We start from the raw sequence: 24,734 nt of genomic DNA, 5'->3' as shown, positions 1-24,734 counted from the left end.
GCAAAGGTCTTAGTTGCCCCAAGATAAGATGGACAAACGTCCATTTGAAACCAAGATTCAGTTAGCACTTTTAGCAAATTGCAACTCATTCTAATAGAGAACTTGCCTGCATAGTTGAGCATTGCCACTTTCTTCCAAGAGCATCCTCAATTTTGAGATCAATCTTTGGACCGTAAAAAGCACCACCACCTTCATCAATCAGGTAGTCCCAACCTTTATCATCCAATGCATCTTTAAGAGTGACTGTTGCTTTTTGCCATATATCATCAGATCCCACAGCTTTCTCCGGTCTTGTGGAAAGGTTCACTTCATGCTTGCTAAAGCCAAATTGGAGCAAGATCTCTTCAGTTAGATCCAGCACACCCCTAATTTCATTCTTGATCTCATTCTCTAAGAAGAATATGTGTGCATCGTCCTGCAAAGGATTAAAAGTAATTACATCCTGTAATTCAAGAACATCCTCTTGTTGGATATCGTCACAAATCTAAGTTGTTCTAGCAGCTGTGTCACAAGTTTACGTAATGCCAACAAAAATTTTATAACAATAGACTCCAAGGTGTTTCTTAGCCTCAATGGGCAGAGGTGTACCTGAGTGAAACCTCTTACACGGAACAAGCCATGCAAGCTTCCCGAAAGCTCATACCGGTATACGATGCCACTCAAGCAACTCTAATTGGGAAGTCTCTATATGAGTGTAGCTTCCGTTTGTATACCGAATATGGTAGGGACAGTTCATCGGTCGAAGTTGATAAAGTTCATCCTCAATGTTCATTTGATCATACATATTCTCTTTGTAGAAGTTCAGATGACCGCTGATTTTCTAGAGGTCTGCCTTTGCCACATGTGGGGTGTATAGCAAGTCATAACCATGTTCTATGTGCATTCTTTTCCATGAATCTTCTATTATGTGCCTCACTATATATGGCACCTTTTGGATGCCAAAACACTAACCCTCCACCTGCTTCATCCTGCAAAGTTTTCACCAAAACAATTGAAGATCTCACTAGATGAGATAAAGTTCCTCTTTTGCTTAGGTGAAATCAAGTAGCACGAACAGAAAAATTGTGCAAGCATTAGCAATACAAAAATTTGAATCACTATTAGGGATAGCAGTGAAAAAAAACAAGAATTCACTTGTATGCTTGGTCTCTAAAAATGCCCAATATGTGCTTAAAAGAAAAATAAGAATAAATAAGGGCAATTGGAAAATATTCACAGATAACCATTAGAATGCCAATTTCTTTCAGGAAATGGATGACTTTATAGTTTGGGATAACATAAAGTGAAATTCCACATGATTGTGTTATATGCATTAAGATATATTGGATGCGTGCCAATACAAAAGGGGGTATTTGATTGAATTAGACTAAGAAATTTAACATTTGGAGACCATGTCCTCTTTATCCTCAACTATAAGAATTGAAATTGATACATCCAATATTCACCGGGCCAATCAACGATCGCCACGTGTCACAGGTGACCCATTCCATAGCCAAGGAGAAAGAACCGGGTCCCAGCACCCGGGGGCGCGGCCTCACCCAGGCGCGGCCATCACTCGGGCGCGGCCTCACCTAGGCGCGGCCACACATCAGGGCGCGGCCTCACCTAGGCGCGGCCACACATCAGGGCGCGGCCTCACCCAGGCATGGCCACCCCTCGGGCGCGGCCTCACCTAGGCGTGGCCACACATCCAGGCAGGCACGGCCTCACCTAGGCATGGCCACACATCCAGGCGGGCCTCAACCAGGCGCGGCCTGCACCCAGGCATAGCATCGTGGGCACGTGAGGTGGGGGCTACCCATCTACGATCCGATCGTATCGCTAAGACTCATGCCACTATCAGGACTCTGGACCGCCGCTTAGAGGTCACGTCACCCAGACGGATTCAAGCACCAAGGACGTTATCACCACACGCGGGTATCTATCCACCAAGGATCCTGATGCCACCAGGACACTCCCTCCCACGGGGAGATGGCCAATCAGGATAGAGCCCCGTTACCCAGGGCCTCTATCCACTCAACGGCACAATCGCCATCAAACTGGGACTCTCCACACCGCCATATGCTACTATAAAAGGCAAGGTACACAACCCCATCGGGGACATCTAAACTCATACTGAATAATCACTATTCATCTATTTGCGCCAGGAGATCTAACTTTGGCATCGGAGAGTCCTAGGCCGGAACCACACCGGTTCTCTCTGTTGACCCCTTGGTCCACTTGCAGGTGACGGCACTCGCAGGACCGCTCGACGATTTCTTAACGCAACAGATTGGTGCCGTCTGTGGGAACGACGCTAGCCATTACAGCTACTAGCTCGCTTCCATACTCATTCAATGGCATGAAGGAAGACTACCACCACCAACAACGGAGCAAGGAATGGATCACCACCCCCAGAGTGCTCTCGCCGCAGAGCCAACGACCAGGACCATGTCCCTCTGGAGGAAGAGATCCCCCTTAATGACCAGTTCGTGATCGCCGAGCCCAACAACGACGAGGCCGACGATGTGGTGGTGGAGGTGACACCTGACCCCAATGCTCCAGCCACTGTGGGTCAGATCAACGACCTGCAACGACAGATCCTCGATGAACAACGACTCTTTCGAGAATACTTGACGCAGCGTGCGACGTCTCACCGTCGAAGGACTTCACCATCAGCAAGGGTGGAGTCCGTACCTCGACAAGAGCCGAACCCTAGGAGATCATCTCCCAGGGGCGTGAGATCAGGGAGACTAGCGTGGCGAGCGACCCCCACTCCGCAGTGGGGGGAGCCTTCCCAGCATCCCAGGAGAACAAGGGACCTCTCACCACGGTCAGAACATGGGAGGACGCCAACACCCAGGGCGAGGGTGTCTAGCCCGCAGAGATCGGTCCGGAGGTCTGTGTTCGACGGACGACTGGAAGAAAGTCACATACCACGACGAAGCCGGACCTATAGAGAAGAAAGCCCCTCACCTTCACGACAGGATTCATCACGGCGTGACCATTCCCCATCCCACCAACACTCAAGGCGGGAGGGGACATCCAGGAGAGAGCGTGAACGGGGTCGCAGTGAACGTCCGGCCAGGCGTGGGGGGCAGACACGGGACGAGGAGCTCGATCAAAGACTCCGCGACCTGGATGAGAAGCTGGAAGGGTTGAAGAAGCAGGCCAAAGGCGAGACTCATTCCATACCTGGGCAACACCCCTTCTCGGCAGAGATCATGTCAGACACACTACCTTCCAGGTTTCGACTACCCACCTTTGAACTCTACAGTGGTACCACTGACCCCAATGACCACATCAACTACTTTAATGGCATGATGACGCTGTATGGGGGGTCGGACGTGGTCTCCTGTCGAGCATTCCCGGCATCCCTCAAGGGAGCAGCCACATCCTGGTTCTCCAGGCTACGACCGAGATCTATAGGCTCGTTCGCAGAGCTATGTGAACAGTTCGTCACCCGCTTCCAAAGCAGCGTCAAGCAGAAGAAGACCACCGTCAATCTACTGAATGTGGTACAGAATCCTGGGGAATCTCTCAGGGAATACGTTACCAGGTTCACCAAAGAGTCCCTGGAGGTTCGAGACTTGGATCACCAGACACAGCATGCAGCCCTGGTAGGAGGTATTAGGGACCTGGACCTGATCAAGGACCTGGCACGTCATGAGACCGGGACTATGAAGGAGCTCTTGGAGCGGTGCAACGAGTTTGCAAATATGGCTGAGGTACTACAAGCTAGAATGAAAATAATCGAGGCCAATCCACAAGACAACAAGAGGTCAGCACCTGATGACCGCGAAGAGGGTAAGAGGTCGAGGACAGAGCGTCGACAAGAGAAGAGCGACCGCCCATCTAGGAGGACAGACCGTCGCCCAGAGAGAAGCTAGAGGGCAAGCACCCCTGAGTTCACACCACTGAACACCACCAGGTCCCAGATACTCATGCAGATCCAGGATCGTGACTTACTCCATTGGCCACGACCCATGCTAGCAGGACCAGAGAAGCGGAACCCTAACAAATACTGCCTCTTCCACAAAGAGAATGGGCACGACACAGAGGAGTGCTATCAATTGAGGAGAGAGATAGAGCAACTGGTAAGAGCAGGAAGCCTGAACAAGTATGTGAAGGGGAGACGTGACAACCGCTCAGGTCAAGGAGATAGAGGTCGCAACGGAGACAGAGTGGAACCGAGACGAGAAGAAAGAAGAACAGATCAAGAGAGAGACCACCCAGAAGAGCGGAGAGATGCAACAGAACCTAGTGGCACCAAGGGACCTCCTATCCTCACCATACTTGGAGGACCGGGACAAGAGTCCACCAGAAAAGCTAAAGCTCATGCCAGGTTCGTGGGAGTGGCAGAGAAGCCCAACAAGATAGCCAAGACCGAGGCGGTGATCTCCTTCTCGGATGAAGACCTGGAAGGACTAAACTTCCTATATGAAGATGCCCTGGTAGTACAGGTGGAGGTAGCCAATCGACCTGTACACAGGGTACTGATAGACACAGGGGCGTCTGTTGACGTACTCTCCTTGGACGGCTATCGACAGTTCAGATTCAGGGACGACCAGCTCAAACCAGAGCCCACTTATCTCAATGGATTCTCAGGTGCCACCGCCTCCATCAGAGGTACCATAGAGCTACCCGTCACCTTCGGGGTACACCCTCAACAAGTAACCATCATGGTGAATTTCATGGTAGTCAAGTCCGTGGTGTCCTTCAACGGCCTCTTAGGGCGACCATCACTGACAGCCCTTAGAGGAGTCATATCACCACTTCACCTGAAGATGAAGTTCCCCACCGAGAATGGGGTGGGCGAAGTCCGAGGAGATCAAAAGAAAGCAAGGGAGTGCTATGCCACCTTCATGAAAAAGAATAATGGCAACACCCGTGGAATGGCACTCTGCCTAGAGAGCATGGTCAGTGACCAGAGAGATGAACTGACAGAGAGAAGGGGAAGGCCAGTGGAAGACCTCATCACCTGGCCCCTCAGCCAAGAAGACCCCTCCAAGGTCGTTCAAGTTGGCTCGCTGCTAAACAAGGAACAGAAAGAAGGGCTTGGACACCTCCTCCAAGTGAACACGGATGTCTTCGCATGGTCGACCTCCGACATGCCGGGAATATCACGTTCCATAGTAGAACACCGACTACATGTCGACCCAACCAGGAAGCCTGTTCAACAGAAGCGGCGTAACTTCGCCCTCGACCGACAAGTAGCAATCAAGGAGGAGGTCGAGAAGTTAAGCCAATCAGGGTTCATCAGAAAGGAGAAGTTCCCAACCTGGCTCACCAACGTGGTCATGGTACCAAAGCCAAATGGGAAGTAGAGGATGTGTGTCGACTATACCGACCTGAATAAGGCATGCCCAAAAGATGAGTACCCACTGCCCAGGATCGACCTACTGATCGACGCCACCGCCGGCCATGAGATGCTGAGTTTCATGGACACCTACTCCGGATACAACCATATCCTCATGTGTGAGGATGATGAGTCTTACACCACATTTCGGACGGACAAAGAAAACTACTGCTACCACGTCATGCCGTTCGGGTTAAAGAATGCAGGGGCCACCTATCAGAGGATGGTCAACAAGATGTTCGAGGAGCAGATCGGGCGCAACATGGAGGTATATGTGGATGACATGCTCGTAAAAAGCATCCACGCCAGCCAACACCTGACCGACCTAGAGGAGGCATTTGCAGTACTGAGGAGGAACCAGATGAAGCTAAACCCTGCAAAGTGCGCCTTCGGCGTAACGTCAAGAAAATTCCTGGGGTTCATGGTCTCAGTCCGTGGAATAGAAGCCAACCCATCCAAGATCAAGGCCATCCAAGAAATGGCACCTCCTCGAACGGTCAGGGAAGTACAGAGGTTGAATGGAAGGGTCGCCGCCCTTTCCAGGTTCATGTCATGATCAGGTGATAAGTGCTTACCATTCTTCAAAACATTGAAGAACCTCCAAAGCCCTAAAGATTTCACATGGACGAAAGAGTGCCAGAAGGCGTTCGAAGAATTAAAGGAGTACCTAGAGAGCCCACCACTGCTTGGGCGACCAGAACCTAACGAAGAGTTGCCGCTCTACCTGGCCGCCACCCCTGTCGCGGTCAGCGCAGTACTGCTGAAGGAAGAAGACAAAGTTCAGAGGCCCATCTATTACGTCAGCCATGTCCTGATCGATGCAGAGACCAGGTACACTAGGATCGAGAAGGTAGCCTATGCATTGGTAATGGCAGCCAAGAAGCTACGACCATACTTCTAAGCCCATACCATCATATTCCTCACAGACCTACCCCTGAAGAAGATACTGCACAGGCCGGACATCTCCGGGAGATTGATAGCATGGGCGGTGGAGCTAAGTGAGCATGACATCAGGTTCCAACCAAGGACAGCCATCAAAGGCCAGGCTCTTGTAGATTTCATTGCAGAGTGTACCCTGTCTGAGATCGAGTCAGAAACAGGGGAGCTGGAAGAGAAGGATCACGGATCGTGGGACATGTTCGTGGACGGGTCGAGCAATGCGATAGGAAGCGGTGCGGGTCTCATATTAACCAGCCCCGAGGGATTTCGTATCCAATATGCTCTCCGATTCACCTTCCAAGCATCCAATAATGAGGCAGAGTACGAGGCATTGCTAGCTGGACTCCGGGTGGCCAAAGCCATCAAAGTCACACACCTATCCACCCGGAGTGACTCCCAGCTCATGGTGAATCAGGTGAATGGAGAGTATGAGGCAAAAGATGAAAGGATGGCATCATACCTAGCACGTGCTCAAGCATTGATCGAGGGTTTCGTGAAGTTTGAGATGGTTCGAGTTCCCAGGGAGGAGAACGCCGCCGTTGACGCCCTATCCAGGCTAGCCAATGAGGAACTCCAAAATTTGGCCAGCGCAGTCTATGTTGAGATCCTGCATGAGCCAACGTATAAGGAAAAGCAAGTTAACGAGATAATGGAGGGACCTAGCTGGATGGACCCTCTACTCAACTACCTCTAGAACAATGTCTTACCAGAAGACAAGGCCGAAGCAAGGAAGATCAGGATGAGAGCTGTAAAGTACACCATCCTAGACGGGGTACTGTACAAGCGGGGGGCAACAGCACCACTACTCCGGTGCCTAGGACCCAAGGGGACAGAGTACGCCCTAGCCGAAGTCCATGAGGGGATATGTGGAAGCCACATGGGGGGACGAGCCCTAGCCTACAAAATCCTCCGCCAGGGACTATACTGGCCACGAATGCAAGAGGAGGCCATCCAATATGCCAAGAAGTGCGAGCAATGTCAGTTGTTCGCCCCAGTACCCCATCTACCCGCCACCAAGCTGACATCAATCCTCAACCCCATACCTTTTGCCATGTGGGGACTAGACATCTTAGGCAACTTCACTGTAGCACCAGGAAACAGAAAGTACCTGGTCGTCGCAATCGACTACTTCACCAAGTGGGTTGAAGCTAAACCCTTGGCCAAGATAACAGGACAGAGATGGAGAAGTTCGCCCGCGACGACGTCATCTACAGGTTTGGGGTACCACGGATCCTCGTCTCAGACACTGGAAAACAATTCAACAACCCTAAATTCTAAGCATTCTATCACAGCTACAACATCGACTATCGGCCTGTGTCGGTAGCATACCCACAGGCCAATGGTCAGGTGGAGGTCACCAACAGAACGCTACTGGAAGGAGTTAAGAAAAGGCTAGAAGGAGCCAAAGGCAAGTGGGTAGAAGAGCTACCAAGCGTCCTGTGGGCATACCAAACTACAGTACGGATGCCCACAGGGGAGAGCCCATTCCGCCTAGCATATGGCACTGAAGCATTGGCGCCGGTAGAGGTCTGCGCCATGTCCCATAGGGTTCTGCACTTCAATGAACGTACCTATGTCGACGGACTGCGGGCGAACCTAGACTTTATAGATGAGGTCCGCGAGAGAGCACTACTAAGGAACGTCGCCTACCAGCAACGTACTACTAGGTACTATAATGCCAGGGTCAAGGAAAGGCTATTCCACTAGGGAGATTTAGTACTACGGAGGACAAGTGCATCACAGCCACAGAAGGCGGGGAAGCTGTCACCCAACTGGGAAGGACCCTACATAGTCTCCAAGCAGATACGCCCAGGGACTTACCGCTTGAAGACTCCAGGGGGCAAGAAGGTAGACCGTACCTGGAACTCAGAACATCTGAAGAAGTACTACCAGTAGAAGCATAGCAGTAGTGGTAGTGATAACAGAAGCAGTAGCAGTAGGAGTAGCAGTAGACGACATCAAGGACAATGTGAATTTCATTCAAAATAAAGAAATGTTGCAAGAATACTTGTCTTCTTCTACCACTCAATCGAATCATGGCCACTACATTAAGGCGATATGCCAACACTGAGGCTTCATCCTAAGGCGACATGCCAACACTGAGGCTTCATGCCTAAGGCGATATGCCAACACTGAGGCTTCATGCCTAAGGCGACATGCCAACACTGAGGCTTCATGCCTAAGGAAACATGCCAACACTGAGGCTTCATGCCTAAGGCGATATGCCAACACTGAGGCTTTATGCCTAAGGCGACATGCCAACATTGAGGCTTCATGCCTAAGGCGGTATGCCAACACTGAGGCTTTATGCCTAAGGCAACATGCCGACATCGAGGCTTTATGCCTAAGGCAACATGCCAACATCGAGGCTTCATGCCTAAGGCGACATGCCAGCACTGAGGCTTCATGCCTAAGGCGATATGCCAACACTGAGGCTTTATACCTAAGGCAATATGCCAACACTAAGGCTTTATGCCTAAGGCAACATGCCAACATCGAGGCATTACGCCTAAGGCAACATGCCAACATCGAGGCTTCATGCCTAAGGCGAGATGCCAACACTGAGGCTCTACGCCTAAGGCGATAACCAACCAAGGTCCGAGGATCACCAAGGCACGACGCCACTAACAAAATCCTATGACTACCAAGGGTCAGAGAGTATCAACGCGCAAACAACCACCAAGAGACAATGCAGTCAAAGAAGATCAAAAGCGATCACATAGAAAAGTCATAGTATTTACAAATTCAAGTTCAAAAAAGGAAAAAGGTTGAGACGTCTACAGGATCCATACAGCCGTGGGGTCAAGGGATCACAGAGGGATGGGTCACCTCCGGCCCAGCAGGGGACATCATGTCCACCTCAAGAGGATGCGCAGCTGCACCCCCTCAGGCAGGACAACCTCCACCTCTGACACCGGGACGCTCTCCACCACAGCTACACCCGGAAGCGCCTCAGCAAACTCAGAGAACCCCAAAACAGAGAAGTCATAATCGGGGGTCACCTCCAGGACACAAGCCGCTAAGTCCCGGACCCCTCCCTCATAGGCAGGCTGAAGCTGCGCCTGATACAGCGTCGAGAACGCAGAGGATGTCTGGAACTCAGCTACAGCTCGCTCACCTGCAGATGCCAGCTCCGCCTCATGCCTTCCCCTCAATGAATGAAGCTCCTCCTCCAAAGCAAGAACCCTAGCCGAGCTCTCGATCGCACCAGCAGAGGTCACACGCTGCTCCTCATACACCTCTAGGAGCTTCCCGGACGCCACCGCGAGCTCCCCCGACACCCTCTGCGCGTCAGCCTCGGCCCTCTCACGGGCATCGATCTGACCCTGGAGCTCCCTCTCCACGTCACGCAGGGTGCGCTATATCTGTACCTCACGAGAAGCGTGACCCTCCAGTCGAAGCACCGCCTCAGCAATACGGTGATGGACCTACAATCAACAAGGCAAGCGATAAAACATTATAAAAATAAATGGAGCAATGGACATGATGAGACAGAGAAGGAATAACTCACCGAAGCCATATCATGGTAGAGGGTCTGAGCCAGACAAGCATCGCTAAGCCTCTGCAAGGCCATCCTCGCGGTAGGGAGCCTGCCCCTATCCACCCACTCCCGTGACATGCCGGCTTCGGCCAAGGTCGAGCCCTCCGGCACGCCTAAGGTGATCACCAGGGACTCACCCAGCGTGGGAAGATCAGTGGCAGCACCGCCAAAGGAACCCACACCTTTCCCCTTGGAAAGGGGCAATACAGAAGATCCGGAAGGAACAACAGCGGGAGGCAGAGGCACAGAGCCTGAAATGCCATCGTCACCAGGAGAAGTACGGGGAAGGAGGACCCGCACGCCAGAGCTCGTCACGCGGGCATGTCCTGGTCCCCCCTTCCGCTTTGCTCCAACAACCACAGGCGCAGGGGCACCACTAACGTCGGTCACTCCAGCAGACGGACCACCCTGAGAAGCGGCCTTCCTCCGTAGATTGCCGCGAAGCAAACTGAAGTCCGGACGCGTATCCACTGCATAGACCGCCCAACCAATCGGATGACATATACATTCAAATACCAACATGCCAATCAAGTACAAAAGACAATGCTCTTACCAGGACTCAGCTTCCAGAGAGACAGGAAGGCCTCCGAGTCCAACTCCTGGACGTGGAACGGATCGCGACTCAGGCACAGCTTGAGGGAGTCACCCTCAAAATCACTCAGCTCAAGCCCCTGGTTGACCCTCTTAAGGTCAATAACTTCCCTAACGATCCGTAATGGGCATCGGGGGACCGTGGTAAAAAAGAAGCGATCCCTCCAATACTTCACGTGACTAGTGATCCCCGTGAGAAGCTCCACAATGGCATAGGGCCCCTTGAGCACGCGGCGAGCAAAGTGATAGCATCCATGGTTCCCCTTCTTCAACAGATAAAAGTGGGAGAAAAGGGGAACAGTGGCGGCACGCCCCAGGCGGGCGAAGAAGATATAGAAACCCAAGATCACCCTCCAAGAGTTGGGCAACACCTGCCCAGGGGTGAGGTGCCAATGCTCTAACACTAACTCGACGAAGCGAGGGATAGGAAGGCGAAGGCCCTGGAGAAAAAATGAACGGTAGAGACAGACCTCACCCGCACGGTGAGAGAATGCATACTCGCCAGGCCCAGGAGCACGCAACATGACCTCGACGGGAATATGGAACTCCTCACGGAGGGAGACCAAGTCAGAAGGTGACAAGATGCTAGCAACAGGGCCTAACCTATCAGCAGGACCAGCGGTTGAGGATGCCGCCCCAGAGGGCTGCGACCGAAGACACTAGAAGGTCCCACTCCTCCATCAGTATCACTAGGGGAGGGTATAGAGGAGGGAGTACCCACAGAAGAAGGCGATCCGGGGGAACGCTCCTCTAAAGATCCAACCCCGACTGAAGCAGGGCCAAGGTCACCCGGGAACGACATGAAGGACAAGAGGGGAACGAACTACTTACTCGAGAAAGCAATCTCCCCGAAGCTGGCAAGAAAAATGAAAGGAATGTCACCTGCAAAATATAAACAGCAGATCCATCACATACAAGAGGAAGAACAGGGAAGAAGAGTGAGGGTCCATCACACCCACGCCGCGGCCACCATAGGCGCGGCACCACCGGTAAGGCGCGGGCCACACCCAGGCACGGCCACCCAGGCGGCCACCCTCGTAAGGTGCAGCCACACCCAGGAGTGGCCACCCCAGGCGCGGCCACCCCAGGAGCGGCCACCCCAGCGCCGCCAAGCGGCCACACCCACAGGCGCGGCCACACCGCGGCCTCACCGAGGCGCGGCTACCCCCGCAAGCGTGGCCTCACCGCGGCCTCACCGAGGCGCGGCCACACCGGCAGGCGCGGCCTCACCGCGGCCACACCCACAGGCGCGGCCTCACCACGGCCACACCAGCAGGCGCGGCCTCACCGCGGCCACACCCGCAGGCGCGGCCTCACCAAGGAGCCACCCTACAAAAAAAGAAAAAAAAAAAGAAAAAGAAAGAAAGGGGATCGATTTACCTCAGAAAAAAGGCGACCTCGCGGAAGGACAAGCACACGGCAATGACGTAGCCACACCACGAGGCACAATCAAGGGATAGAGGTCACAAGAGGCAAGGCACTCAAGCCAAGCACCACTCAAGCCTTCCCAGCAAACCAAGGCACCAAGAGAACACAACCCAAACACAAAGACCCAAAATCAAGCAAAGTGGATACTAGTGGAGGTGACCCAAAAACAAGCACATGGTGGGCACCAAAGAGAAGACAAAAGACAAAAAGGGGAATGCAAAGGGGGAATTAAAGGAGAGCAAAAGGGGAGACAAAAAGTAAGAAAGAGAAATGAGAAGTGAAAGAAGAGAAAGTGAGAGGAAGGAACATATACCTACAAAAAAAAAAAAAAAAAAAAACAAAAAGTGTAGGAGGAAAGGTTTGAACCCCCAACCTCTCCTACCTCATTAGTGGATTTACAGACAAACCCCACAAGGAAAGTCTATTCGCAGCAGACCCCTTACTATGCAAAGGCACTTACTCTCTTGGACATCCTATCCCAAGAGAGTGGGGGGCAAATGATACATCCAATATTCACCAGGCCAATCAACGATTGCCATGTGTCACAGGTGACCCATTCCATAGCCAAGGAGAACGAACCAGGTCCCAGCACCCGGGGGCGCGGCCTCACCCAGGTGCGGCCATCACTCGGGCGCGGCCACACATCAGGGCGCGGCCTCACCTAGGCGCGGCCACACATTAGGGCGCGGCCTCACCCAGGCACGGCCTCACCCAGGCATGGCCACCCCTCGGGCGCGGCCACACATCCAGGCGCGGCCTCACCTAGGCGCAGCCTCACCCAGGTGCGGCCACCACTTGGGCGCGGCCTCACCTAGGCGCGGCCACACATCCAGGCGGGCACGGCCTCACCTAGGCATGGCCACACATCTAGGCGGGCCTCACCCAGGCGCGGCCTGCACCCAGGCACAGCATCGTGGGCACGTGAGGTGGGGGCTACCCATCTACGATCCGATCGTATCGCTAAGACTCATGCCACTATCAGGACTCTGGACCGCCGCTTAGAGGTCACGTCACCCAGACGGATTCAAGCACCAAGGACGTTATCACCACACGCGGGTATCTATCCACCAAGGATCCTGATGCCACCAGGACACTCCCTCCCACGGGGAGATGGCCAATCAGGATAGAGCCCCGTTACCCAGGGCCTCTATCCACTCAACGGTACAATCGCCATCAAACTGGGACTCTCCACACCGCCATATGCTACTATAAAAGGCAAGGTACACAACCCCATTGGGGACATCTAAACTCATACTGAATAATCACTATTCATCTGTTTGCGCCAGGAGATCTAACTTTGGCATCAGAGAGCCCTAGGCCGGAACCACACCGGTTCTCTCTATTGACCCCTTGGTCCACTTGCAGGTGGCGGCACTCGCAGGACCGCTCGACGATTTCTTGACGCAACAGAAATATTAATTTTCTTTTCTTTTGGGTAGAAATTGCAACTTTATTTAATCAACGTGTAGTACACAGAAAATTATCACCTCAATATGCCTGCCCGTCAATTTCTTCAATTCCCTCTAATAGAGGCACCCCACCTGGCTAGTATGTTCAAGCAAGGGGTAGGGTGGTCATTTCTCCCCCTATTAGATGGAATTGAGGAAATTGACGGGCAGGTAAATTGAGGGGATAAAGGTTCGTAGTACACACGGGTGGAGAATTGACAAACTCCACAATCCATGGATCGAAAATAGGCTAGACTATTGTACACGTTACCGACAAAGCCCTCCTTGCAAGGGAGTTAGTAAAGCTATGTTGCTCCCTTGGAACATAAGAAAAAATACAAGAAGAAAGAAGGGATGACAAATAAATGATATTATCCAAGATTGGCTTAACCTCCAGTAATATGGTACCACCACCTTGTTGAAGAAATTAGATAATGTCTTTATGATCAGACATTACCATTAAAGCATCATAACCATCGGTAGTAGCCTCCACCATAGCCGATCAGATAGCCAAGGATTAGTATATTAGGAAGCAGTTTTCTGTCCAGTAGTGTTTTTATAAAAAACACCAGCACTTTCATGTATCTACCTCTCTCCTCCTCAAAACAAGGGGCAAATGTCACACCCCCATCCCAGACAAGAAATATAATACAATACAAGGCGTGACTAGGACGACGCGTGTCATCCCATTAAACTGCCAGGATCATTGACACAGTGTCCCAACGCACAGTCATAACCAATATTAAAGTAATATAATATCAGAGTGCGGAAAGGGAATATTACATTCTAAAAGATCAGTAGTTTTGCGGAAGTGTATAAAATCAAATAGTTACAAGATGTTCAAAGGCTAAATGATAAATACTGTAATTAATATATTTCCCAAGACCATCTAATAACTATCACCAAGGGTATAACAATAAATATTTATACATGGGCTTTAAGCCCTACAATAATCAGAAAAGGGACCAAGTCCCAACCATCATTATGCCCTGTAGGCAACATCATTTCGAGGACATCGATCATGGTGCTCCTCTACCACCTGCATCATAATCTAAAAAGTGTGTACACAAGGGGGTTAGCTCCACTGAGCCAGTAAGGGGATGGGGATGCACAAACACACAGATCACATAGTCCAATGATGCATGCATATGTTAAATAAAATTTTCACCTATCATCACAACTAAGTCAGAGGTATATGCTACTGTGACAACTTGGGTAACACTGTGGGTCACTTCTATCATCACCACAATGAATCCTCAATTGTCATATGGGGGCCTACGCCGGACAATGCCCCCAAAACATCCCAGTGGCAAACCCCTTGATAACCATCACTACCATTACTGGCTCTCTCTCACACCACAGAATTCAGGCTCTGGTTATCCAACACCTAAACCCCTGTTGGTAAGGGTCGTAGCATAAGGGTACCAAGTCCTAACCGCAGATATACTACATGCAAGTCCTATCGTCCTGAGAGGTATTCCGGGTATATCAACTTTTCATCTGGTTTAGCACCTGGGTACCAGAACGGCATGACGCATACAGTTCAGTTTTGGCACCGGCATTCACCGACACCATAACCTAATAAAGGATGGAAAGCAACCACAACATCATCATATCAATCATTTAATAAAGTATACAAAATGCTCAATCATGCTTAATAAAATATACTAATAGCATGGTACATATGAAATTAATAATAATAGCAAGCCCAAACAAAGCAAATCTACTCACAATATAAGTTATGTCCCGAAGTTACAGTTGTCGCTGCGATTAAGTAATATGCCACAAGATGGGAGTTTTAAACCTAGACAAAGAGTAAGAATAGGGTTAAATAAGTAAAGGGAGGGATCCCCAAAAGGTCTCTCTTAATTCTTTTAAGTATAAGATTTCAGAGACAGGGTGATTTTATGGGTGGTCTCACGCCCAATTCCTGAAACCACAGGTAAATCCTGAAAAAGCAGGGGCTCAGAATAGTCTCAGTCAAGTGCGGTTGCACAAGTGGTTTGTCTCAGGAAGTGAAACCGCACATAAATCCTAGCTTTCCAGGGGCCTTCTCAGGGAGGTAATTTCAGGGTGATTTCTTACAGGTCTTAAGCCACATGTAAAACCTCACACCTGCAGGTCCAAAATCCAAGGGACCCTCTTCCAAGGGTTCCATTTTCAAGTAGTTTAAAAGCATAGGAATAGCAAGGGAATAGCAAGGAAGCTTCTTCCTATGCCTATTAGGGTTCTAAGGCTTCATTAGGTCCATTCAATAGCCTTAGAGGTTCCATCGATTCCTTGGGTTCCAAGAGAACCCTAGGTCAAGTCTCTCCCATTTCCCCAAACCTTAAAACCCAAAATAGAGGAAGAGGTGTAGGATTTAATCACTTACCTACCCCAAGAATAGGAGAGCTCCACGTTTATGGCTCCAAGAAGTGGGGTCTCAACCTCCAACCAAGCTTCTCCACCTTCCTCCTCATTTTCTCCTTTCTCTTTCACTCCTCTTTCTCTCCTCCACGATTTAGGTTAGATGGGAGAAGTAAAGAGAAATGAATGCTCTCTCCCCCTTTAGTCTTATTTCTAGAAAATGGGCCTTGGGTCACTTTAAGTTAAATGGGTCAAGAGCTAAATGGGTCGATCCATGATTTTATTTAGGAATTAGGAATGGAATAACCCATCCTTGGGTCAAATAGAGTTAAATGGGCTCTTAAGTTAAATGGGCCATATAAGTTAAATGGCCACTTGAGTCCAATGGGCTTCTTAAACTAAATGGGCCTGCCCACTGGTTATAATTAGGAAAGAGCCTAATTAAAAGATGGGTTCACATGATATGGCTTAAGCTCTTCACATGTTTCCCTAGGTAAGTGAGACCCACCAATAAAATATTTCCTACCCAACTAAAATAGCCCGGGCCGTTCAAACCTTGGCCCGCACTTCGAGGGCATCAAGAAAAAAGATAAATAAATAAAATTAAAGGCTAGAACTTACTTCTTAGCCGTCATGGTTTGTCCTCCATGACCCCGATAGTTTCCTCTACAGGCAAATCCGTACTGTGGTCAATAATTATGTAGCTGGGTTTGACCACCAGTGAGAACATCTCACCAGCATATATGGCAGCGGTAACTACACGTCACGGAAAGAAAATAATAATTAATTATACTCCCGGGGTGTGGGTATAACAGCAAATGTGTCTTTTCATATGGGGAGGAGAGAGATAGACTATGGAAATGCTGGCATAGGCCTCATTCCCGGACATAGTGCTTTTTCTCTTATTGTATTAATTATGTAATGAAAGGTGATGATTTAATAATCACAGAACAAATTTGACTCATTTATTTTATGTTTTTTTTTTTAATTATAATTCAAATCATTTGCCTTTAGTCAAATTAGGAAAGTGCATAGTAATGTCTAAAATAGTGTTATATGCATTAAGATATATTGGACGCTTGTCAATACAAAAGGGGGGTATTTGATTGAATTAGACTATGAAATTTAACATTTGGAGACCATGTCCTATCTATCCCCAATTGTTGGAATTAAAATATTATTATTATTATTATTTTTGGTGGAAATAACAACTTTATTTAATCAACGTATAGAATACACGGGTGGAGAATTAACAAACTCCACAATCCATGGATCGAAAATAGGTCAGACGGTCGTACACGTTACCGCTTTTAACAAAGAAATTTTGAAAAATTCAAAAGTAGTCGTTGGATATATTGCTTTACACGTGTCCTCCCCAGAAAGCAGGGTAGGACAATGAGTGCTACTATAGAGGCCATAGAAGATCTGAATCCGTGTATGAAATACGAAACTTTATTCCGAATCTTTTGGAATTGAACGGAAAACGGAATACTTTTGAAAATATTATAAGCGATGGCCCTCTTCTCTCTATACCCGCCACCTCCTTCCCTCCTTCCCTCCCTCCTTACTCCTTGTGTATTCCTTTTTAAATAACAGCTTCTCAACTCTTAATTTTCACACGTTCCTCCTTTCTTTTCTGCGGCAACCCGATTGAGGCTATCGGAGAACTCACCGATCTCTCTCCAACAAGGGTATTGTGTTTTCACTTTTATTTGTCATTTTTCTGTATGAATCCATAGCTTTTGTCCTATTATGCACAAGTCTGATGTCTTTTCTACCTTTCACACCTTTCAATTGCTTGTTGAACGGCTCTTTGATCGCAAGATTCGTAGTGTTCAAACCGATTGGGGGGGTGAGTATCGTACTCTCCCCAATTTTTTCTCCACCTTGGGTATTTCCCATAGCCTCTCTTGCCCTCACACTCATGAGCAACAAGGTGCTGCTGAGCGCCGCCATCGTCACATTGGTGAGACTTGTTTGTCTCTCTTAGCCCATGGTCATGTTCCTAGGCAAGAGAGACGATGGGAAATTTAGTCGTATTACTTTATTTAATAAAATAAAAAAAGGTTACGCTGTAATGAAGTATATTGAACTGTTCAAAGGATCTTTGGGCAAATCCAAAGCTTCCATAACAGGGATAGTAGCACTATTCTCTCCTTCCAAACCGGGCTGGTGAGGTTCAGTCAAGCCTACAGAAGCGGCGGCGCCAAGAGGGATGTGATTATTCTCACCTTCCAAAATAGGAGAATCTTCCATATCCATCGCAAGAGGGTGGCGCAGCTGCTCTTGGGTGGAGGAAGGTGGCGCCACCTTAGAGACCTTCCCTCGGTTACGTCGTCGCCCATTCCCTTTCCAGCCATTGGCACTGGTAACCCCTCCCGTAGGAGGAATAGGAGCCTCAGGATCAGCATTGGAAATGGCTGCAGGGCAAGAGTTCACATTATGGCTGAAGTCCTTACACGAGCTGCAATGGGGGGGGGGGAGCCCAGTCATAAGAAACATGCTACAATATCCGAGTGCCATCTTCTAGGACGATGGGAATAGAATCTGGTAGACCATTAGTCGCGTTCACCAGAACACAGAAGAAAGCGAAAGAGAGGCGCTCCCGCACTGTCATTCGATGATCAATACAAATGGTTTTGCCAAGTACACTAGCAATACAGCCCAATGAGCAGTTACCCAAAAAATGCAGGTTCAAACCATATAATCTCACCCAAATGGGGAGGGTTGTTTCCTCCTTCTTGATTAGAGACACCTCCGGAGACCACGGCCGGAGAATCAAGGGGCGAGATCCCAGGGTCTAGGGCCCTTCGTCCAGGATTTGGCGACTCAGAGACACTTCTTGGAAGTCAAAAATGAAGATCCCACTCTCTAATCCATACACTTCAACTGCACCCACATGAGCCCACTTCTCCCTAGCATATCGCTTCATCAGGGTGAAGGATGGACGCTGGCCGAAAACGTAACCAACCAGAGCCGCCTCCCACCAATCCCTCTCCTCCAAAAGATCAGCTGGGTTGCAGCACGCCACTTCTTCCCCTCGATTACCCGCGGTTCAATGAAGGGAATAGACACAGAATCATCCTGTCATCGCCCCCCTCCAAAGAGACTAGCCCACGACCTTCCCTCATCCAGCGTGTCATGCCTAGTTAGGGCTTGGGGAGAAGGAAGGGCAAGGTGGTCCACCTGTGGGCCACCAGTGGCCATGGGAAAACAGAGAAAAAAGCTACAAGAGAAAAAGCACGTGAAGCAAACTTCATCAGAGAGCACCCCCCCCAATGGGACGAATGGTTCCAAGAAAAAGGATATGTCGTTGTCCAAAATTTTTACTATACATGAGAGGCATGGTGGTCATTCCAGCCCTTGTTATGCTTGGGTGTGGCCTCTACGTCTCACCTAGAAAACATTCTCCCTTTAGAAAACATCACTTTCCGAGTAAAAATGAGAGAACCTTTTCCATCTATGTTTTACCGTTGGCTAAAAGGTCGCAGTGCTCAAGCACTGCCATAATAAAACATTGATGGCAGTGCTCCATCAATCTTAGTCATTGATTTTCTGACATAAAATTTGAGCCGTTGAATTTTTTAAAGGACAAACAAAATGATAACCTTCTTCATCTTCTTTTCCACACACGATCCCCTAAATCCCTTACCCTTCTTCTTCTTTACCAATCTGAAAAGCCTAATGGTATTTCACCTAGCCTTCGAAAGTGAAATAGAATCCTAATATTGAAGATAGAATGAGAGGTTTTGCCTTCCAAACATGAAATGGAAACCTAACCATTTGGGGAACTCTATCCAGCCAATCCGTCACATACTCAAATGCCAAAGGAGTCATTTGTTCTTCTTTCAATAATTCTATAGAAACCCCATTTACAAACACTTGTTTTTCAATCAAATTAAGCCGTCAGTGAAAACCACTGACGTATGTATCATAAATGGATATCAATCGGAGAAGAAGGGGAAGGAATCCAGCCATCATTTCTACCAATTGAAAGAAACCATAAAATCAAAATTTTCTCAGGTTTCTTTTTTGTAAAGAAACCATAAAATCACAGAACTTTGAACTTAAGCTGAAAAGTTTCAAATAAAGAATCAATGAAGTAGAGAAGGAATAAGTAATAAAAGGAGAATCACTGAGCAAGATCCGTATAAACCAAGCCTGAGAGAGTGGATTGGGCCACCGCCGATGGTTTTCCTTTGAATAGCGATGGGTATTTGCTGCCTCTCTTTCTATCTTCAATATTAAGTTAGGATTCCACCTTTGGAAGGTTGGAATGAAATGCCATTACAGTTTTAGATCAGTGAAGAATAGGAAGAGGTTGTTTGCTAAAGAAGATGAATGCGGTTCAGATTTATGGGACCGTGTTTGTAGGAGAAGACTGCTCAGATTTGGGGGATCGTGTTTGCAAGAGATGAATAATTCACCGGCTATGTGGGTAAAGAGCAGGTAATGTGCTCTAGAAAAATGAACGTTCCAGATTAGATGATGGTAATCAACAGTTCAGATTGATGGAGCACTACTACCATTACCTTATAATGGCAGCGCTCAAGCGCTGCTACCGCTCGCCCTTCTTTTCTTTCCCACTTTACCTCTTCCCTCTTTTAGGTTTAGGTATCTTTTTTTTTTTAAAGACTTTCTTTCCCATTTTAGTCTTTCCCTCTTTTAGGTTTAGAAATTTTTTTTCTTCTTTTCCTTTTTTACCCTCCCCCTTTAATAGGTTAAGGTTTTATTAGTTTTTTTCTTTTTTTTATCCTTTTTTTTTGATTCCCTTTGGATGCCATGTGGCACCCCCTTATGGGCTTGGCACCAATGGGCTTTTTCATGGGCCAAGTCTACACATTCTCTCTTTTTTTTTTGTGTCTGAGACAGAAGTCGTCGGTCCTTTGTGTATCGTCATCGCCAGGGGGGTGACAAAAATCAGGTGTCTACATTATGTTGAACAACATTATAAATTTACTTGAGGATGAGAAGAAGAATAGTAAGACTTTGTAAGGGTAAAATTGAAAATAATCTTTTTTTTATTAATCAATTAATGTTATCTTAGTTTAGGTATCCCAAACATATTTAGATACCCTAAATGTCATTTATAGTCTCTCTCCTCTCTCCCTCCTCTCTCCCCTCATTAAATATGTGGGTTCCCTTCTCTCTCTTCATTAAGTATACCATTTTGCTATATGCTATTGGCATAATATATAAGACGCCAGCAAAAGCGGGTAGCGTATGAATCCCTCCATCTAAAAATTAATAACTAAATTTTATAATATTAAAATTAAAGAGTAAATTACACATCACCCCTAGTTTTTGAGAATACTCAAATCACCACTGTATTAGCCCCCAATATGATAAATTAGTCCCTACAGGTAGTTTTATACTGTTAATTGATGATGTCAGCTAGTTAAATAAATTTAAATTCCTAAACTACTCTTGACATCCAAACATAGATTTTGAGGAGTAGTATTGTAAATTTAATTTTAATGTTTTAGTACAATGGTAAAATAGTCCCTTCACACCAATAACTAACAGCAGACTAACACCGTTACTATAGAGGAGGACGGATGAGTATATTCAAAAACCAAGGGTAATTTGAGTTTTGTTAGAAAACTAGGGGGTGATGTGTAATTTACCCTATTTTAAAATTAAGGGAAAAAGTTCTCTAAACCACTAGATACACTAGCTCACACTCTCTATCTATTTGTTTGCTCTTCATATAAAATAGCCTCATTGCCATCCTCTTAATGAAACAATTCTGACACTCCTCATTGGTGCGGTCCTCTTTGCCAATTATTCAAGAACCCTATCCCTAAAATTACACTGTAGATAATAATTATAAAACATTCTATTTTAATATAAGAAAAAATTATTACCAGCCACTGTGGAGTTTCCCTCTCGTAATTTATTTTATTTTATTTTCTCGTATATCAATTTTGAAAATGTGAATTTATATGGATGATACATTGTTATAGGACACCCATTGATGTGGCTTGTAGATTCCTCCCTACATTGGCAGTGTGAGGAACTCTCATCCGCAATATTATTAAGGGGAAAAGGGTGGGCACGCTGTTGAGGTGCCCACCTTGTATCTATCTCTCTCCCCTCCCCCTTGTGAAAAGACCACCTTGCCCCTCCCATCCCACCCTTCCCATTGAGCTAGGCCGCCTACTTACTTGGAGCAGGGGGCATGTCCAACCCTTTCCCATTATTTGGTTTCACTTTCCTTCCCTTTATTTTAGCTGCAAGTAGGATCCAGCCAAAATATTTATGGATAAGGTTGTCTGAGCCGCTAGGATAAGGTATGGTAGCAATGGTAGCAATTCTGGGTCTATCTCTCTCCTTTCTCCTCCTCACATGAACTAACATCGTTGCCCTCCAATGTATGATACCACAGAGAACCCTCTCCCAAGATTTATGTTTTCAATGACAATCAATTAAAAGGAATTTGAGCTGGGCAACAATACAGGTATAGTTTGGTAATGGAATTAAAAATACATCTTATTTTGTTTTTTTGTCTCCCACGTGAGTGTGTTGCTTTAGGAGTTTAGTCTCATATTGCTTAGAGATGGGCAAGAGGAGATGTATATATATATATATATATATATATAAAAGATAGGGTTTTTTAGGGGTGTAAGCCCTATAAACAAGATTACACCCCTATAAACGAGAGATTCTCCCTTCATCAATGTGTTGGGGGTTCGGGGTGCTTTTTCACACATGCGCGTCGAACCGAGTGGGGGCATGGGTGAGGATATATGAGCTAGACTTTTTCTTTTTGGTTGACTTCTTTTTGTCTTGGACATGGTCTTGAGCCCATTTTTGGTATGGATATGTTTCTACGTAAAGACATGCCCTTATTGAGACTTGAGAGTGCTCTAAGGCACTAATTTGGAATGTGCCCTTTCAAGGAAACCCTTTGAAGGGGTATCCCCTAAAAAGAACAGAGTTCAACAGTGAAGATTTAACTGTACAACAACAACAACAACAACCATAATCTTATCCCAACTAAATGGAATCGGCTACATGGATCCGATAGAGACTATGCCAGTAAAAGAATTAAGAGAAGTATAAAGACGTAAAAGGAAGATGGATAGAAAATAAATAAAGGATCAAAACAGCATCCCATGAATATTCCCTTACAAGGGGTTGATTACACGGGTCCTTATCTTCCAAACAACTCTGTCTACGATCATACTGAGATCAAGCCAAAACATCATTGGCATCTAATTTTTTGTACTCTCTCTCTCTCTCTCTCTCTCCGTCCTTCGGTGCTGGCATGTGAGGGATATCAGAGCTTAGTTAGTAAAGTCGCGTATCATACGCGTATTATACGCGTTTCCGTATTTTTAAACGTATAATACTCCCGTTCCCGTATTTTCCCGTATTTTTATAAAAAAATGCGTTTTTTAAGCAAGCACGTATTATACTCGAATAATACACGTATTATACGTTTTTTTTTATAAAAAAAAAATTATCCAAAAGATTAGAATTTAGGGAAACGATTTCACTTTCCCTTTCGTCCCTTTCGATTTGCGTTGAACATCCAACCGTAGCAGGCAAAAGTAGCCGCCCTCCATCTCCAATCATCCTCGCCATCTCCGTTCAACAAAGCGGCACTTAAGTCTTGTACTCTCCTCTTGTTTCTCTGGTCTTTCAACTTGCTCATGTCATTTTCAGACAATCTACATTCATTTCTTGTAGATTATTGATATTTTGGTATGTTAAATGATAATCTTAGAGATGTTATGTAGCATATTATATTATTGTGTTTATTTTAGTTAATAAAATCATGATATTATTTTGTTTATTAGGTGGTGAATGCATGTTATATAATGAATATATGTCCGTTTTTTTTAAAGTATTATTGCCGTCTATGCCGTATTATATCCGTATTAAACGCGTACCGTATTATTACCGTATGCATTTTATGAAGCTGGATTTTTGAAAAGTATTATTACCGTCTAATCCGTTTAACTGCCGTACGTATCCGTTCCCGTTCAATTGCCGTTCCCGAACTTACTAACTAAGTATCAGAGTGGAGCGGTGAACATATGACGCCGTTAACAAACATGCGGTCAAATCATAAGCCAACGACCCAATGCTTTCTTCCAAAGCGGAAATTTTGCAGTAGGCCTTCTTCGTCCGGATAAAAAGAAAGAAATATTGCATGTTGTGCCTCTGCTTGTGCCCTTTTTTAAATCAGAGTTTAATAAAAAAAGGGTTTTTGACAAATGACCCCTTGAAAATGCCCATTTGTCTTAATGCTTTCTTACAAATTTTTTAATTGTAAATTTCTTCTACTTTCAAAATAGTATAGCACTTTAGTCCAATCTGTTAATTTGAGATGTTAGACCGTTAGTTCTAGGAAATCTAATGACCAAAATGCCTCTCTGATAAAAATCCATCAAATTTAATGAGTAAAATGACCAAATTGGCCTCATCTTCCCCAAATAATTTAGGATTTGAAATGAAAATCTAAAAAAACCTTAAAATCATTCAAAAAACCATCTTCCCCAACTCCGTTTAATGGTGTAACCTTCTGTCGACCTTAACATGAATACAATTGAGATTAAAGTAACCAAAAAGACTCGGGAATTACTTTCAAGATCATCTCGATAAGAATCCATAAAAATATTGGATTTGGTTTGACTTTTGTTCAAGAAAAATAAAAGGGTCAAATGGATTAATTTCTCCCCCAGGTCTAAACTCTCAGCTGGACTCTTTTTTTTTCCCTCTCTTTCTCAATGATTTAATAGCTAACTTCATCGATTGTTGGGTTTTTTGCTTGAGTGTTTTGAGTTTCCTATTTCCCCTGTTTCACTAACTCCCTTGTGATGTTTGCGTTCTTGGCTTATTTTTAAGCTCGGGTTATCTGCTTTTTGGTCTTGAAAACCTGTGTTTACTTTCTTCTACAACTGTAGTTTTGGTAGTTTTAGATTTAGGGTTTTTCAGTTTTTAGTTTGAAGTTGAGATTACAGCCTTTGATTCCGATTTGGGGTTTTATTTGCTCTTTTCTTTCTCTTTTCTGTGTGTGTGTTAATTACTTGGCTGTGATCATGGCTACTTCGATGTCAGTCGTGTCTCTGTTCAAGAACTCCCCTGTCAT

General features: G+C 46.7%; 1 pseudogene; it reads right to left on the bottom strand.

Annotated features, from left to right (window-relative positions):
* Positions 1–24,734, bottom strand: LOC122668552 (annotated as a pseudogene).

The sequence above is a fragment of the Telopea speciosissima genome, chromosome 7, assembly GCF_018873765.1.
Source record: "Telopea speciosissima isolate NSW1024214 ecotype Mountain lineage chromosome 7, Tspe_v1, whole genome shotgun sequence".
In the NCBI taxonomy this organism is placed as follows: domain Eukaryota; kingdom Viridiplantae; phylum Streptophyta; class Magnoliopsida; order Proteales; family Proteaceae; genus Telopea; species Telopea speciosissima.
Note: the sequence above shows the minus strand (reverse complement) of the source record. Positions and strands in the feature narration are given on the sequence as shown.